This window comes from Thermobia domestica, chromosome 11, assembly GCF_964235325.1.
Source record: "Thermobia domestica chromosome 11, izTheDome1.hap1.1, whole genome shotgun sequence".
Lineage (NCBI taxonomy): Eukaryota > Metazoa > Arthropoda > Insecta > Zygentoma > Lepismatidae > Thermobia > Thermobia domestica.
In genome coordinates this window covers 5,779,190-5,799,127 of record NC_137464.1, presented here as the reverse complement: position 1 = coordinate 5,799,127, position 19,938 = coordinate 5,779,190, and the positions used below count along the sequence as shown (strand labels likewise).

General features: G+C 36.9%; 1 protein-coding gene across 3 annotated transcripts in view; it reads left to right on the top strand.

Moving 5' to 3' along the window:
- Positions 1 to 19,938, top strand: part of LOC145663845 (uncharacterized) — a 586,816-nt gene that overhangs the window by 435,195 nt on the left and 131,683 nt on the right. The window lies entirely within an intron of this gene.

Below are 19,938 nucleotides of genomic sequence, written 5' to 3'. Positions count from 1 at the left end.
AGAGGATCTGCCTATATGTATCTTCATCCTATTAAATTAATGAAGCCAAAAAAACAACCGAGCATCGGCAAGACTGATTGGCTACTATCGTTTTCGGCATCGTCTGATTGGCTACTGTCGTTTCCGCCATGATTGTTGGCTCAAAACATTGCGATCTTATTGGGCGGAGTGGGCAGAGTAGGGGTGGCAAAACTGTGACGAATGGCTTCAAGATTTTGTTGTAAGGGCAGATCTTCTATTTTAGAAGATCCTTGAATTTGCTTTTAAAAATATACTAATATAAACATTTGCTTAGCAACTCATCTATGTACCAACGATACCAAACATTATAGATTTGGTGTTGTAAAAAGTGTGACTGTTTGGGTCTCAACTAACCATACTTATGTACCTACAATCTTTAACCCTTTTGGGATTTTGGGATTCTTAAGGTAAATTATAGACTTTCAGCCAAGCATTATTGCATCATCATTTTTTATCGTAGGATCATGGTTCATACCAGGGGTAAAAGTGCGGGGGAACGCCGTCCTCGAAAAGATAGGTCCGACGACCCTCAGTTCCTAAAAATAATACAATGGGCAAAGATACGCAGGGGGAACGGCGTGGAGTCATGCTGCTACCTACCATCCCCCCACCTTTTGACATCCACTTTTACCCCTGGTTCGTACCTAATTCTCTTCAGAATGAAGCAACATTCCGAACGGTATGCACCGTTCATATGTCCGTATCGTATACCTGAAAAGGAGAATTCGGGAAAAATGGGATTTTTTCTTTAAAAAAAAACACCTTTTTTAAAAGCTTAGGCCCATTCTGGACCAACCCTGTGTTAACATACAGATCTCAAAATCACATGGACAATACTAAGTGGTATGCGTAATGCGCATGAAAAATATCAATCTGATATCTTGAAAACTAAGGAGGCGGAAATATTTACAAATATGCGAAGAATATCTCAAAAATAACCCAAAAGTCTCCTAAAAATAGGACCTAATGTAAATATTCCCCAACACATCCAATTTATCCTAGGATTTTGGTTCGTATCTCATTCTCTTCAGAATGAAGCAACTTTCCAAACGGTACCATTCGTATGTCCGTATCATATACCTGAAAAGGGAAATTTCAGGAAAATGAGGCCTTTAATTCAAACTAAACAATGGTAAGGAAATTGTAGAAGGGAGAGAAGGAGCAAAGATACTGTAACACTTGTACTCTGTCTGATGGTCATGTCAACGACATATATGTGTGTTCTTGGATTCCATAAAACTTTTAGACAGTGTTTGCGAGAGAACAAAATAAGCCTTTTGCATTGTACTTTTGAAGGTCAAACAGATGACGTTATAGCCCCCAGAAACTTGACGAGCTCCTTTTCAAAACACATGTGACCTGTTTTGCAATGCATGTACACCTGAATAATTTTTAAAAATCCAGCAGTAATAAATGTTAAATTAGCGTTTTTTAAAACAATATACACGTATAATATAAATCCTGAAAAGGTTAAGAATCCATTTCTTACCCAGGGTTTAATATATGTTAATCATAGGTCAGCGCACTATTGCTAAGACCCATCAAAAAATGGCAAAACTTCTTATTAACTTTTATTCATAGCAATAACAACCACTTGAAATGTCATAAATAATAAATTGTAAAACACTTTTGAAGTATGGTATGAAAATATTTTATAAAACGAATGATATGAGAAATTCTTTTATTATACGAAAAGTAAATTCGTAAATGTATACGATACACTGCATTACGACTCATCTTGCACAAGCGTAATTTCTTTGAAATTTACCGGCTAACAACAGGTGCGCCAGAAAGTTTTACCTTGACTCACTTCTACATATCGTAGAGAGATGAAATTTTACGTGTGTAATCCTGTTTACATATGTAGGTCATGTAGTAATGTAGAGCTCGTAACTCTGGACTCTTGCTGTGTTACAGGACCGAACGTGAAGTAAGGTGTACTCACGGGCGGATCCAGGACCGACTTCTGGGGGGGGGGCGGTAGGATGTCATACTGCTAATTTGAAGGGCTCCAAACTTTGGGATGGGTTTTATTTATATATATAAAACAAGAAAGTTTCCTCTTCTGGGGGGCGATTGCCCCGATCGCCCCCCCCCTCTGGATTCGCCCCTGGGTGCAGTGGTCCAAAATCCATGACTACACCTCAGAAAACAGCGTGGAAACATCACAGAAGTACTTGCACGTAGGAAATGTCTGCCTGGTTGGGAAGAGGTGGAATGAAGACGGCGTGCGGTCAAGTGAAAACTCGAACTATGACGGATTTCATACCCAGCGTCGTGCATCTATCTGGCCAACATTCGAGCAGTGAACGGGTGCGTTGTTTACGTGTAGGCCTACAACTTTTGTCAGCATGCCACTCTCTGGGATTTCACAGAATCCCGCAACACATGTAGCAATGAGGCATAGTATATCCTGGTAATTGTGATACCCTTTGCCTGGAAAGCAACTATTAATACCGGTACATCATGCTGATCCGAAGTAAACGTGACCATCACTTTGGTCGTTCAGGGTTGAACACGTACTTCCTTTGGTGGTGGTACGTCCGCACGCTATCGTTGGTTTGACTAGATTTCCCCTGATTTTCTTCGCTCCCACCAGGCGAAGGCCGGGATGGTACCTCCTAGAAGGCCAGGGCCAGTTCCTTCCCATATCCTAGACAAATCTAAAAGACCAATGTGACCCCGGAGTTGGAGGTCCGAACCCAGTCATTCCCTTGCATAAATACATACATAAATAAATACCAATCAAATACATCGCTTTAATAAATCAAAACAAAATTACGACCATTGCCGTACGAATTGCTACAATGACAATCTAATGTTATAAGCTTTCTACAAAGGTAGAAATGGAAGCCTTGATCTACATGGGTAGACAGGATTACACATGTAAAATTTCATCGCTCTACGGTATGTGGAAATGCGTCAGGATGAAACTTTCTCTCGCACCTCTTGCTAGCCGGCAAATTTCAAAGCAACCATGTATGTGAAATTAATCAAAAACTATTGATTTGCGATCCCCGGTTTATATAGGTGCTTGTAAAATATCCCCTTGTAAGGAATGCATCGAATTACCAGTCACCCTATATATATATATATATATATATATATATATATATAATAGCCGTGGAACCAGGATATCAAGTGAGGAGTTAAACCACAGTTTGCCGCTTTACCCAATGTAAAGAAAGTAGGATTGAAGCCCATTTTATTCAGTGAATACCTGAGCGTCAAGGGGGGCTATAACCTCTATAGCCCTCCCCTTGGATCAGCCCCTATATATATATATATATATATATATATATATATATCACCCCTTTTATGTTAGTATCGAGTACGGAATAATATTTTTGTGTATTATGTGGATTTGATACTTAGCATGTAATAATTTTACTCTTTCGCTGAGAACAGTAATTTATTACATATCTATTCAATTCAATGCGGTTTCTTATGCACTAATAAGACTTATGACATATTCACTGGTTGGAATTTACTAATTTTGAAGTGTTGTTTAATAATTAGCACTTGGTAGAAGTTTATATGTTGAAGCATTTCTTTATGGCTTGGCAACTTCTGTAACATGTTTTTCATTCTGTGCGAAAATCATTCTGAGCAGTGCGTTCTGTAGTTCACTGACAAATAACATTATCATTATTTTGATTCCTGGTGTTGGTTAACTGAATAACGTCTTCTCATTAAGAAAACCTTTTTGTTCGATTTTTAATTATTCATTTAGCACAAGTAAAATTATTAAGAGAAAGTCATTACTTTGGTCATTTCATTCGTTTTTCGGTTTTTTCTTCGATTCAGTGATTTTTTCTTTCGGTTCCGATGCTCCAGCTGCGCATCGATAAGAAGGACCGTTTTAAAAGGGTATAGTGTAGTAGAGCAGCAATAAGAAGGACCGTTTTAAAAGGGTATAGTGTAGTAGAGCAGCGATAAGAAGGACCGTTTTAAAAGGGTATAGTGTAGTAGAGTAGGGTAGTGTAGAACAAGATAGGGATAAGTAGGGTAGGGATAGGAATGGGTTAGCTTAGAGCTAGGGACGTTTCAACCCATCTTTATAAAATTCTGCGGAACCGAAAGAACAAATCAATGAATCGAATCAAAGAATCGAAAAAAAAATGAATGAAATGGCCAAAATAAAGACTTGTCTTATTAAGTAAATAAGTTGGACGTAACGAGAAGAGTCTGATGGGTCCCTTTCCAAAACAAAATAGACTGAATCACTTCATTAAGAAATTCTACTGCTCCGATGTCTCAATCGGAAGAACCGGTAGTGTTTTGGATATTTCGTCATACTTAGATCAGGACAAGAATATTTGCGCTATAACGTTCTCAATCACAAAAACAAATCATTTTGTGTTCAGTGCTCTCTTTCCTTGTTCTCTCTCTGGTAGTACACAACATTAAACATTTTTCGCCAACTAAATTAACTGTTTGTTGCAGCGTTTCCCAACCTTTTTCGACTTGCGGCACACTACGGGTGTTACTTGGATTCTCGCGGCACATTTATAGATATTATTATTTGTAAATATTAAACACAGTGATACTGTTTCTGTGATTATTGCTCTCCTTCTCACAGAGAAGAAAGCTCTATCACTGAACTTTCCCCGTGGTAAATCATTATGTTTATTTTTCATTCTAATTTAAAATTAGAAAACAATTGCAATGAAATATTGAACTCAGGGTTTTAGAAATACGCTTTCTTTTTCGAAAACTGTATCCAACCTTTTAATAAGAAGGAAGATCACTAAAGAACGAACGAACAAACAAATCTCATTTACTTTTAAAACACAAATGTAGGTAATTTGTCGAAAGGATTGAATGATATTTTAAATTTTCAAGTTACGAAACAGTCTGCAACAATAAAGAAGCAATAATGGTCATAACAAAAATAACAAATACTTTTCTCAACATTAGAAGTGTACACAACACTAACCCGGTATGAAACTTAAAATTGTAGATTCATAGTAGAGGTTCATAGTAATGTGAAATACAAATATACATTTCCCTACGTTTTGCAATTTGATTGCTATAAAATTAATAATTTTGTTTCGATTCCTCGCGGTACACCAGCGGCCCATTCGTGGCACACCAGTGTGCCGCAGCACACCGAGTGGGAAACGCTGGTTCATTGGTTACGAAAAATATTTGTCGAAATAATTGTATCTACAGCTTCTGTAAGATGTCCTCTTCAAGATGAATAGCCTAATTACTGATATTCATTAACTGACCTCTTTTACAAGCATCGCTGTCTCGAAAGAAAGTATATTTTTTCGTAACATTTAAGAGTCCAAGTCCGTTCTGCCATGAAAATTCCTTGGAACCTAAGCAACTTTTTGAAAGAAATGCAATAGTCATAGAATTATTTTCAAATGTCAGTAGCTTATTACCTAATTGGTCAATGGAGAATAATAATGTGCATAGTAATCAATAATTCATAAAAATGATATACTGTGCCCATTGAAGAACACATAGTCTAACTGGGGATGGTGGAAACTGGGGATGGTAGAAACTGAAAATCTGTATTATTATTATTATTATTATTATTATTATTATTATTATTATTATTATTATTATTATTATTATTATTATTATTATTATTATTGCGTATCTTCCATTTTCTCTTTCCGACTCACCCTTCCCCAGCCTCCCGTAAAAGCAAGGATGGTTCTGATATCTGGTAGACATACCACATTGAAGGAAACAAAGCGTTCTCTCTGAAAACCTTTCAACAAGCACTCAGAAAATAAATCTATTTGGAGCATTGATTTTATTTTTATGCAATAAAGGAAAACACAATTCCTTTTTCATCCAGACATATTGTCACAAGTGTGTTTATTTTAACTGAAAATCATATCAAACAATAAGAGAAACGTATTTACAAGTAAATAAGAGCAATAACATAGACTTTCAACTTGAAATGTAAGAAATATTGTATTTAAACAAAGGTAACTTTAGCTTCAAGGGGGTTACATAATCAAATCATAAGTATTCTTTCATTATTGGCAGGTCACTTGCTGTAACTGAGAAGCTTCCATGCTCCATGGTGTTTAGCTAACCTCTTAGTCTTCACGTACGATTTTTCTGTTTTCATATCGTCCATTAATTGTAGTCTCCTTCTACCCCTCCCTCTCTGTCCTGCCACCCATATCCTCTAGCACGTCCCTCATGATACAGTTCCTCTTAGCCAACGTCCCAACTAGTTTATCTTCCTTTTCTTAATAATATTATTGTTCTTTTCTCCCTCCACCATTTCTAACGCACTCATTCGTTTTCCGCTCGACCATTTAATTATTTCCGTTCTTCTGACATCCACACTTCAAAACCTTCCAGTTGTTTTACATTATTTTTGCGTAATGTTTATGTTTCTGATCCATACAGCACAATACTTCACACGAAGAATTTTAAGAATCTTTTTCTCAACTCTTTTTTCAAGAATCTACAAAATAGACTTCTTCCTTTCAAAGGCTACATTCGCCATTCCTATCCTTGCTTTTATTTCACGTTCTCACTTCATATCATCACTATACAGGGTGGCCCAAAAGTAGGTATACAAACCAGCATCAATCAAGTATGACATTTTAATTTATTAAGATAATGAATTTATTTGCTTTGGTTGGTTCTGAGCTTAAGGTATAAGTGTAAATAAATTAAGAATATATAAGGAAGAAACTAAGTCAATATCTGTATTGATAAGAATAAGTAAATGATATAAAATGTCATGACCGATCAGTACAGGACTGTATATCTACTTTTGGGCCATTCTGTATGAAGACAACTTTAGATTCATGCATAAGGTAAAAAGGGAAACTGTACTACCTATAGTAGGTTCTTGAATTACATTATAAAAACTCTCCTCTATTTGTGACATAAAGAGCACAGAGTACTCTTTCTCGACTTTGCCTGACTGATTGGCTGCTTAAAAAACTATGGTTGCCACTGGTATGGTTCACTGGTATTACGCAACATGGTATTTTATGACATCCATATGAATGCCATTGGAACCCAAAGAGGTTAAAGTAAAATAATAGTTTGTGATCCATATTTAAAAATTTCATATACCATGTAAGCACTACAAACCTTACTTAAAGAAAGAAGACTAAATGTAAGAAGGAAGCGACAGAATTCTCTCTGTCCTCCAAAGGAAAACAAAGGAAATTAAAATGTGGTGATTAAAAGTCTCCTGCGACCTATGCTTAATTTTTTTACTCTGAGCAAAATCTTTTTATCTCTGCCTTCTTGAGTGGTGCAGATTGTTTATTATTTAACAAGCAAACGACCTGCCATCTAGGGAGAGTAAAGCACCATTATACATGCAGCTGTTATCTCATGAGTAGAACATGAAATATTTTGTCATTACATGTTTCTATTTAGACAGGAAAACCTAAGGTATTTTCCTCGTGGTTGTTAATTTCTATCCAAGGCCAAGAAGATTAATTTGAAGCAAGGGCGCCGATCCTGGGGGCCCGGGGGACCTGGGCCCCTCAATTGTATTTATGAATATACAATATTTGGCATAATTTGAATCCAATTTGTCTTAAAATTCTCATATATATATATACCTTCTGCATCTGAATGCTCCTCCCCAAAATTTACAGAGAAATCGGCGCCCTTGACTTGAAATGCAAAGTTTCGAGAAGGACAATTTCTAAAACATGCAACTGGAAATTGTAGCTGCTTCACTGTAATGTGAGTAGTACAGGCAAGGGCGCCCATCAGGGGGGGCAAGGTGGGGCGCTTGCCCCCTAAGAGAAAATCGTACTTGTGAATATCGAAAGCCCAATAGAATTTTTACATTAGTTATAGCAAAATTTGAAACTATATTTGAAACCTCACTTATATTTGCCCCCCCTTGGAAACCACAACATGGGCGCCCTTGAGTACAGGGTCCAGCAAAAAGACCTCCCGCATTTGAAGAGGGCACAGTGAGTTTTGGTAGGATACGATGGCACGGATCGATAGCAGTATACGTGCCATTTTCAGTAGACGCAATGGCGTGGCGCCAGGAGTATCGTGCGTTTGTTGTTGAGGAGTATATTCGTAATGGTGGCTCCGTGATTACTTTTCAGCGGGCATTTCTCATTCGGTTCTGATTTGGGCGAAATGATTCTGTTCCGAATAGAAAAACTATTCCAATTTGAGTTTCAAACTTTAGAGTAACAGGTTCTACACTAAGAAAAAAAAATCACCTGACCAAATTCGGACCATGACAACGCCGGAAAATGTGGCGTGTGTGAGAACATCTATCCAGCAATCTTCAAAGCCGTAACAACCGGACAGCCTTGCACCAACAACCGGTTAGATACAATGGACTCTTGATAATCTGAAACAAAGAAAGCGAGATACGTTCGAGTTACGAATGTCAATCATATTGATGGAGAATGAGGAAGTTGTAAAGAATGGAAATTATCATTCAATGATATATCATATGCTATAACAATTCAATACTTCAGTACGAGGACATAAAACACACTAGGTAAAAAACCAAAGTTGGAGCGAACTGATTACAATATTTTTAAATAGCTTATTCTTTCACCAGAAGCGAATTCGCAAATAGCAACCATAGAGACCACCCTGCGCGCCGACTACGTGGGTGCTCCAGGACTCCCGCACCCAAACAAATAATCTTGGTGTACCGCACCCACAGAATTTTTAGTTTGTTCCCGGGTTTGAAGTTTCGAATCATTTTTCACTTGCGTTTAAATTAGCCGTTTTACCGACTGAGCTAGGGCAGACCCAATTTATACTTATAGTACCGGTATATTTTATTTTATCACAGCACAGCCCTTTATGACAGTGTTCATAAAAGATTTTAACTAAAAATAAAATAATCAAATATCGAGACTTCCCTGAAAACATATAAGCTAACACGTCCCGCCATTGATATGCAACCTCATAAATTTTGGAAAGTCTTCGCCGTTGGGCCCACTGAATTAATATGCGAAAAATATACTTAACAAGTATCAGTTTATCTTCTAAACTATAAATATTATTAATATATATATATATATATATATATATATATATATATATATATATATATATATATATAGGTTTGGCGGAAAGCAAATCCCTATTTTTAATATTTTCCTAAAATATTGTGGGTATAGACTCAATATTTGCACATATGTACTTTATTGTATACCATTACCTTTCCAAAAGTTACAACTCAACGTGCAATCCAATATTTTCTAGACGATTTCTCAAATGAACAGGTATGTTTGTTATAACTTTCCTCAGGACCTCAGCAGGAACGCCACTTATGACCGCACGGATCTCATTCTCAAGTTCGCCAAGAGTTTGTGGTTTGCTACGATACACTTCTTCCTGGCCATTCAGTGCGACCTCGGAGATCTATCCAGCGTCCTGCGAATCGTTCATCAAGCCATTGTCTTACAGGCAAGGGTTAATGAGAGGAATTCCATCTTCCATAAATAACAGTTCATGTGACTCGTTCCATTTAGAATGCAAAATCTTCTAACATTCCCAGGCAGTGTTGAATTCAGACATTTTCTCCCGGGGGGGGAATTTCAACTCCTTGGGGGGAGGGTTGTTTTTCTGTATTTTTCCAAGAAAGCAGCATATTTAACAATTCCATTCACATACACATCTTACCTAATATTGAGACTAATTGCTGATAAATATTCAATGTGCGATTATAATTTTAAAAAAAAACAATCTTTTGATTTCATCTAAAAGATTAAATAAAGAAAGACTGGCAAAAATATTTTAGACTAAATTTTAATTGCTATTTACAGTTGCTATTTTTGTTATTATTTCCTATATTCAGTAGTTACTGTTTGTTACTAATATAGAAGTTTTTAAAAAGATTTAAATTAACTCAAATATTTTTGCCCTAAAACAAACATACATAGGAATATCTTAACAAAAAGTTATCATTCTTTCTCACACTTCTGATTCTAAATCAAGCATTGTACCCTTGGTTTCTTCACTGCATACAAATCAATAGTTTAGTTTACGAAATTTTCAGTAGGATTAGTGCCGTGTCGTGTCGTGGAAAATTAGCGCTTGGCGCGAGAGTATACGACGGCACCCCCGTATATATGAGTGAGGTCGACAGACCAGCCGCGAAAGATGGGAAAATTTTAAAAAGTAAACCGTGCTTTTCCTTGATTTTGAGCACTTTTCATTACTTTTTTCCTTTCATTTTATATATGTGCACATGTATTTCATTCCTCTGTTTTTCTTTCCTTCTTTTCTTTTCTTTTCCCCTCCCGAATTTTTCACCCTTTACTTCGGCGTCGCCCCGCTTGCCCCTCTTCCATGGCACGGCACTGAGCAGGATCGTCATCACCTTCAATAGCAATCTTTCACTTACTACTATCATATTGATAAATTCTATATAAGTCTCTAATCCAGGAGGGATAACTGGTCCTCCCTGATCCCTCTAAATCTCTCCCTTTAACTGAATTATTTTTAATTAAAGAAAGGTGTGTTTACTTTAACAATCGTAAAACACATTTACGTCTGTTACTTCCGATGCGAGAAATGAGATTTAGGCGCCCTATTTCAAATAATGCAAGAACCGTACATTTTCAAGAACTGAAGTCTGCTGAAATCAGATATCATATGGAATGATCGAAAGATCTTCCCTATCTTTCCTTTCCTATCTCAACCTGTGCTAGTGCTACCTACTAATATATAATATAGGGCGAGAGTATACTACCTACTAAAATACAAACCTTTCTTTAACAGTTTACAATTTCATGTTCTGCCAAACTCGGTCATAGCGTTAAGAAATACAAGTTTTATTGACTATTTGCTATTCAATCTTAGATGTTACATGTTTAATATTTATATAGAATGGGTCTGCGTCATTTATATGTGTATTGAGAGATTGGATTTCGTCTGCACGTACACGGAAAGAAAGCAAATAATTGGGTGAAGTAATTTCTACATTTTGTAACTGAAATTTTTTGAGTTTCTCCGGGGGGGAATGAACTTTCTTCGGGGGGAGATTCCCCCCGGGCTACCCCCTGAATTCAACCCTGTTCCCAGGTTTCTTTCAGCGTTCATAATGTCTCAACAGACAGTGTCCTACAATGCGGGAAGAAGTTAATCCACCCCACACTGGCACTTTCGACTTGCTCTGCATTTTTTCGACGGTCTATTTGGGATCACTTTCTGCGCAATAATGTCTATTATGACGCTTAACGAAACCCCCTACGTGAAACAAAGCTGCATCACTCCACATATTTTTTTTTTCAAACAGATGTAGATTTTCTTTATGCCATATTAGCATTATTTCACAAAATTCAACACACGTATCGCAATCATCTGTGTGCAACTTTTGGACCTAATGAGGCTTCCATGGTATGTAATGTTACTACTTGCGCAGAATTGTACGCACAGACTAGCATATAATGCCACTATCTCTTACAACCTGTCTTGTGGATTTTGAAAGGATTCGCTCGAATATTTTCCCCACTGTGGCCACCTTTTGCTCTGATACCAAAGTCGAGGGCCTACCTGATCTCTTAATGTCCGGTAGTCATTAATTTTCTGTGGCAATTTTTAATTGTTTTTGCATCCAGAACAATTTACCTACCATGTTGACCCCTCCATCACCGTTGGATCTGACTTACAGACTGCTACACCTAAAGAGACTTAATCGCTGCGAAATTAAAATACTGCTAATTTTACAGTAATTATATGATATCTTCAAATAGATAAAAGATAATCGAAATGTGGAACAAGATCGCCCTAGACAATATTATTTTGCATGAGCTACCATTATCACGAGTCACCTAGAAGATTTCCGTTTGCAGCCATTTATAAACGTGAAAATAAATGCCGAATTTCTAAATGGCTGGTAATCGAAAACAGATAAGTGACTCGTGATAACGGTGTCTCATGTAAAAGAATATTGTCTAGCGCGCTCTTGTTCCTAATTTCGATTATCTTTTATCTATTTGAAGATATCACATAAATACTGTAAAATTAGTGGTATTTTAATTTTGCCATGATGGGGCCTCTTAAATCTTCCTGTAATTTTGACTCTCCGCAATGCTTAATCATCCTGGCATCTCAATATATTCTCAATGTATAGCAAGTGTCCTACGAGTAATGGCAGAAAGCTCTTTGTGATGAGTGTTAAAGATTCTTTTTGTTGAAGGGTGGTGGGTCTTGAAAGGGTTAAAGAAGTAATTAATAAACTTTAATTTATGAATGTTGATTCGGTAGAAAATTTCTAGAAAACCCACAAGGAAACATGAGAATTTAAAAACAATAATAGTAAAGTCAGAAATAAAAACAAAAAAATAATTGAGCATGAGAAAAGAATGTAAAGTTTGTAATTAGGGGGGGAAATGTAGTTATTTAATTTTGCGTGGAAGAAGTTGAGAAGAAACTTATTATCCTCGTTGATGAGAGAGAAAAGAGAAATTAGTTTATTAAGGTTTAATTTAAGGGAAGATGAGCAAAGAAGGAAATGATTATGATGGGGCTAATGATTAATTCCAATCACGCAGAGAATGCTTCTTTAGAAGTGTGGCTCTTCTACGGATTCGGTTGATCAATTTTGGGTTGAATTTTCGAAGAAATTTTCCCCGTCCGCAAGTTCTGACTTAATTATTCTACTCCCATGCAGGCATTTCTTCATTCGAGTTGTATTGTTCAACAAAAGAACCAATGCTGAAGACATGAATTCTCTGCTCATTAGAAACTTAAACATACATTTGATTTTGGCTTTTTTGTTTTGTTTATAACACTTGAATTGTACATATTATCAGCGTGTGGCGGGATAAAAAAAAAAAAAAACTCCAAAGATGAGTCATACACAGTATATCAGAAAAATAACGGAACTTTGCAAATTAACAAAAAATGGATTAGGTATTTTACAAATTGCAGTTCTTTTTATTCAAAATACATCCCTTCTGCATCAATACATCACTGGGTACGTTCAACCAATACTAGCGGAATCGCTTCAATAAAGCTCTTTACGGCAGACTAGACGTACTGTATGTAACATTGTCATAAAATGTTCCTTTCATTACCAATTCTATTTTTGGGAACAGGAAAAAGTCACACGGCGATAAGTCAGACAAATATGGAAGATGTGGAAGCACACAGATTTGTTTTTAGCCTAAAAGTCATGAACTGTGACGGTTTTGTGACATGACACTGGGCTCTTACGCGAACGATTCGTTTCCACAAACGCTCCATAACACCCAGATAATATTCACCATTAACAGTTTTACCCTATGGAACGAATTTCCGAAATATAATACCTTTGAAATCTTAAAAACAAAGCAAGATTGTCTTCTCACATGACTTCTCACATGACATTTTTTTTTCTCTTTCGGCGAACCTGGGGACTTAGCACTTAGCACTTAGGCGTTTTGTTTGCGGGACGTACTTGAAGCACCAAGTCTCATCACCAGTTACAGTCGATTCCAGGAATGTTCTATTCCGTCTCGGTGTTTTAATCAGGTCCTTGCAATGTTCAACGCGAGCAAGTTTTTGGTGGTCAGTTAAAGTGTGCGGAACAAAGCGAGCACAGACTTTGTGTTTCTTTAAATCCTTTGTCAAAATTTTGTGAATCATGTCTTTCGTTGTATTTAATTCCTCCACCATCCATCTCAGAGTCGAATTCGTATCATGGGCGATCATTTCACGCACTTGTTCCACCAAAATCATCGCGATTTTTGTTTTTCCGGTCTGCCTGGCCATCGCCGGCTACGATCTCTTAGCGCCTTCCCAAATAGCAGAGACAAGCGAACATGGCCTAGTTCCTTTAGGAGCCGCTGCGGCGCTAGTTACGTGCACCAATGTTTTCTCTGTGTAGCAGGCAAATGAAACGGCTAGCTATAACAGGAAAAGAATTCTTAAGTCCCCCCCCCCCATATAGTATCACAAAAACTAAACTGTTTTTAAAATTTAATACAATTAGTATCGATTAATTAAGAATAAAAGATAATACAAACACACCGGCAAGAAATCCTTTACAAATTACAAACGAGGCACTTTCCCAGATAATGGCTTGGCATTTAGAAATTTTGTATGTTCAAAATATCCTGTTTCAACATCTGCTATGTTCTTCAGCAACACTGGAACTATTACATCGCAAATTTTTACACTTAATTTGAATGAATGATTGTCCGAAAAGAGGCACTGCAAATACTATAGTGTTGCAGAAAGGAAACAATATAGGCGGAAAGAGTTTCCGAAATTCGGGTATTCACAAACCGATGGGCCTTTTCAACAACGTGAATCACCCACACTAGTTCTTTTGTAGGATAGCACATTACGTTTCTACTGTCTTGTTTATATATCAAATTCATAAGCGTGGAATTATATTTGTTCTGACTGATAAGTTTGTGACATGAGGCGCAATCTATACTTTGAATAATTTTCCGATCTACAAAACTTCGTAAGAAAACAGTAGAAACTAATTTCACTGTTCCTGATAAAATGTCTGAAAAGAAAACCATAAATGGGAACATTAAAGAATTATACAAATTGTGACAATAGTAGTGAACAATAGGCTAAAATGTTATGAATTGACTAATTTCTTAAAAATGTTATGAGTTGACTAATTTCTTAGTGTGTATATAGTGTGTACAGTCTGAATTGTTAAGGATTGGATTTCATTTGCGTTATGATTTAACTGAATTTCACTTTTAGTTTACACTTTAATAAATGTGTCTATTTTTCTTCTAGTGCAAAATGGTTATATTTTTTTCCCTGGCATTATCGTATTAGTAGGTTTCATATGGTAGATTGACAGAAATACGTAAATATATTTCTACAACATGGGATCTTTGTATATTATCTGTTTTAGTAAGATGTAAATAGGAGTCTACTAATATATTACTACGATATTTCACAAAAGTAAATAAAATCATTTTATCTAGATAAATATTACGGAAATTTGGGATTACCACTGGCACACCAAATACTGGGATAGTATCTGAAATAAAGGCTCTGGGTTCTTCTTCTATTCCATTAGCAAGGGCATCAATCTTGGGAAGCTTTGGAGGTCGCCCCCCCCCAAGTTGAAATTGGCTTCCCTAATTGGGGGGGGGATGCTAAGTTGAAGAAGGTTCTCCGATTTCTACAGTACATGGTAATTCGTTTTCCTGTTCTACTAAAGCGTATCTGCCATAGGGCTCCCCCAAAGTTACACAGGAATCAGCACTCTTGCCCATAAGCTAAAGGTTTTAGGTCTATTTTTTCTATAGAAAAGAACCAACCTACGCATAGATCCCATTACTACTCAGAAACATAAATAAATAAAATTAATTACACAAGCAAAAAACAACACTTACTAGGATCAATATGAAGACCAGTCAACAATTCTGTAACTGGTATGGGGATATGTGCTTCAGAATCAGGAAAGTGACTAGGAATATGTATTTTCCTTAGAAATATTAGTAGAATTTGCGGTGGAAGGCAGAGATAGTAATCAAGTTTTTAAAATTCGATTTATTGTACACAATGGCTCTGCTAACCTACATATCATTGCTCCCAGACAAAATGATACACAACAATATACCATAGTTAAAACAATAAAAGAATATACTTTTTGTGCTGTTAATTTTAGTACATAAAGATACTGCAAGTATTATGTAACTATAGTGCCTACATACGCCACGCGACTTTTTTTAGCAAGGAGAAAAATTACGTAAAACACAACACTCAGGGTTCCCATATGTCCCGGATTTTAAGGGACAGTCCCTTATTTTATGATTTTGTCCCGCATCCCAGGGAGCTTCGATACGGGGCAGCAAAAGTCCAGTATTTTGCCCAAATGACAAATTTACCTCAGACAACGACTTTAAAGCCCGCAATTTTTAATGAGTCGTCATGAGCCTGGCCAGTAAATGGCAAATGCTATTTCAGAAAAGCTCCGAGTTGCCAAATTTATTTAAAGTCGTCCCCTTTTGCCTAAGGATCCCACCGTCAAATTCATTTGTGAAGAGTTTTCTCACATATGAATTTGAAATGGACTGACACAGAAATATGTGTTTCTGCCCAGTTGATGATAGCTGAGTTTTTCGACAGCCTAAAGAAAAATCCAAACTTGAAATATTTTATCAGTACAGTTAAGTCAAGCGTGAAGTAGGATTTTTGAAATAGTTTAGATTACGTAAATTCAATGTTTTAAAAGTAAGATTTACCTATTTTTTCTTAGATCTATATTAGCTCTTTGTGTTAGTTCATACTTTTGTATTCCTTTCAGTCTAAAATGATTACTTTTTTATTTGATGCCTGGCTCATTTTCTACCACTAGATTATGTTTATTAAAACCCTTCCCGTTAATACTCATTGAAACTAGTCAACCTATCCCTTATTTAGACTATTTTTATTTGGCAATCCTGACCACACTACATTTGTCTAAATCCACTCAGACTTATGTGACAGACAACCTGTCCTTCTGTTTAGTGCACGTTAGTAGCGCCACAACGGCCGAAAGGTCAACTATCCCCTGTACGCTAAATCTCATGTTACAAGAGAGATATGGTAAGGCGCTAAGGGATCGTAGCCGGCGATGGCCTGGCTTTGGACCGTTTTCCAAGGACTCCCGACCGTCCCGGAATCCCGTATACCACCCGAACACACGTGTACGAGATAAGCACTCATCATTATACACTTGTTTCATCATTTCCAATGTTTGTGTAAATGTTTTATTAAGCTTGAATCAAAATTTAATATTGGCTCTTTGCTCTGTCGTGTTTTTGTGACAAAGGTGACACCAGATAACACTCACGTTTCTTGCTCTATCTTGATACTCCGTTAATCGGTTCTCATGACTGTGGTCTCGTTTTGTTGAGCAGATATCCAGATTTTCGATAATATGTTGCCTAAATAGAAGGCGTTATTAGTTATTTGTAACGAAAAATTCCGTTACTTTTCCGACATACTGTGTATACCAATTGATAAATCACATTGTGCTGAATAAAATGATAGGGATACGCGAAAATCTTCATGCATACAGGTTTGATAAAATAAAAAAAACACTATTTTTGAAAACATAAAATTAATACTGTGCAATAACTGCGCTATCTATTAAGATGAAACTGGTACTAATGGATATACCTCATAAACTGATACTATTGGATATACAGTACAACCCCTCAAATCCGAACTAATTGGGGCTGAAGCCTGTTCGGATTTCGGGGGGTTCGGATTACCCGGGAAATAATATTACGTACTTATTTCGTTACTGAATTGGCGGTAAAACAACGACTGAGGTTAGACAGGGTGGTCCAGTGGTCGAAAGGGCAGTGACCTTGACTGGCGGGTGTACACTCATGTCCAAAATGATTGTCGCATATCTATAACTATCTTCTTATAAAAATATAATTAGACAATGATTTTGCAGGATACTTTTAATGCTAATACTATGTGTATAATCGGGAATGTATATTTGTGGCAAATTTCACAGGAATACAATTATAAATACAAAAATTAGAGTGAGTAAAACAAAATGTTGCTAAATGGACAAGAAAGTTTTATTTTTGTTTTATTGTTCTTAATTACTGCTCTTTTGACATGAAATTTGCAACATACATGTCTTTGTCGATTATAAACATACTAACATTATAAGAAATACCGGACGAATTCGTTATCAAATTATATTGCTACAACAACATATTTATGGATATACCACAATAATTTTGGACATGAATGTATATACATGCATTAATATGCTTGTATATGCATTAATGCATGCTTAATATGCATTAATAAGCATTAAGTCTAAAAATATTAAAACCTTAAAAAAAACTAAATTTGTGTCATTAAATCTATTTTTCTTTCATTTTCCAGCTGTAGTTATTTTTTTTCCTGAGAACGTGTTCGGATTTGCCGGGTTTTCGGATTTCCGGGGTTCGGATTTGAGGGGTTGTACTGTACCTCATAAACTGATACTAATGGATATACCTCATAAACTGATACTAATGGATATACCTCATAAACTGATACTAATGCATATACCTCATAAACTTATACTAATGGATATACCTCATAAACTGATACTAATGGATATACCTCATAAACTGATACTAATGGATATACCTTATAAACTGATACTAATGGATATATCTCATAAACTGTTCATTATAACACTAGGAAGAGGAACTCAAAATTACCGTAAACATTTGTTGTCACCGTATACATTACGCTGTTTGTTGCTAGCACGTGACCACAGGCAGGATTTCCTAAATCGGGGGCAGCGATGTTTCATTTCGACAGCGTGCTGTGATTGAATTCCTTTTTCAACAGGACCGATCTGCTTCTGAAATTTATCTTAGACTGCAGCGTGCCTGTGGAGATGTGTATATAGGTGCCAGCACTGTTAGCAGGTGGGTGAAACATTTTAAGGATGGAAACACGAGTATCAAAGATAAGCCTCGCAGCGAGCGCCCTCGAACTGCCTTCACGCAAAGCAACAAGGTTGATGAACTGATTAGGGGAGATAGGCGAATCACTGTGAATGAAATCTCAGCAAAATTTTGTGTTGGACATAGTGTGGTGCAAGAAATGATTCACAGCTTAGGTTATCGGAAGGTTTGTGCCCGTTGGGTCCCATGATTATTAACCGAGTGCCACAAACGTCAGAAACTAACCATTGCCCAAACCCTTCTGCAGAGATTTCGACATGAAGGTGATGACTTTTTGACGAGTATTGTCATTGGAGATGAAAGCTGGTTCCATCATTATGAACCTGAAACAAAACGACAGAGTATGGAATGGCATCGCTTGAATTCGTCACCGAAGAAGAAAATGAAGACAGTGCAATCGGTAGGGAATTTTATGGGGAGCGTCTTCTGGGATGCACAGGGTTGCATTCTGGTTGACTTTTTTGAGCCTGGACAAACCATAAATTCTGCCCGCTACATTCAGACACTTTCGAAGCTCAGTCGTGCCTTGCGTGATAAACGTCCTGGAAAAAAGATCATCCTTCAACAGGATAATGCGCGTTAGCATACTGCATGTTCCACTTTGGAGCAGATCAGGAGATTTGGGTGGGAAACACTTCCACATTCTCCCTGCAGCCCCGACATGGCACCTACCGACTTCCATCTTTTCGGTTTTGTAAAGGATCAGATGCGAGGCTATGGCTACGAGACACTGGATGATATTCGGCAAGCAGTACATCAGTGTTTACGGGCAACTGGAACGGAATTCTATCGCAAGGTATTTTCAAACTTGCAGAACGATGGGAAAAATAAGTGGGGAAAAAACGGAGACTAAGTGGAAAAGTGAAAGAAAGGTCTGTAGATTCAGATAAAATATTTGCTTTCACTTACAAATAAAGATTACGGTTGTGAAAAAATGTTGCTCATGACTTTCAGTATGTCGCTGGTATAACATTGTGCAAAGATAACACGCGTAGTAACCAATAGATTATATTGAACTGAAGAAAATAGGTAAATTTGCTCAGCGTATTAGGACTCTCATCCTAGTTATTTCTGGTTTTCTCATCCTTCCGAGACAATAATTCAATTTATTTTAATTTAAGTAACTCTTCAATTACCTCATGATACAAGCTCAACAGTAAACATTTGTTCCTTCACCGGAAACGAACCCTACAATATGTATATTGTAAATCTCTGTCCCATATATTTTGTAGGTACAGAGTTAATAAAAAGAGCGTCCGGAATCGACTCCCACTACCGGCTTTTATTATAAAACAGTATTTTTACCAAAAAAATATTATACAGATAATTTCTTTAAGATTCCAGGGTTAGATATAGGTAGTCTTTGAACGAGAGGTCGCAGACAGGTTCTCTACAGAGCCCCGAAGCAGGCTAAGCAGAATGGCGTTAGGGACCCAAAGCTCCGAAACAAGCAGTGGGTTGGTTAGGTGGCCGCAGAGCAGGCTAAGTGGCTGCGGTTGGGATTCCCGACAAAGCCCTGAAGCAGGCTAGGAAAGGAGAAAGGAAA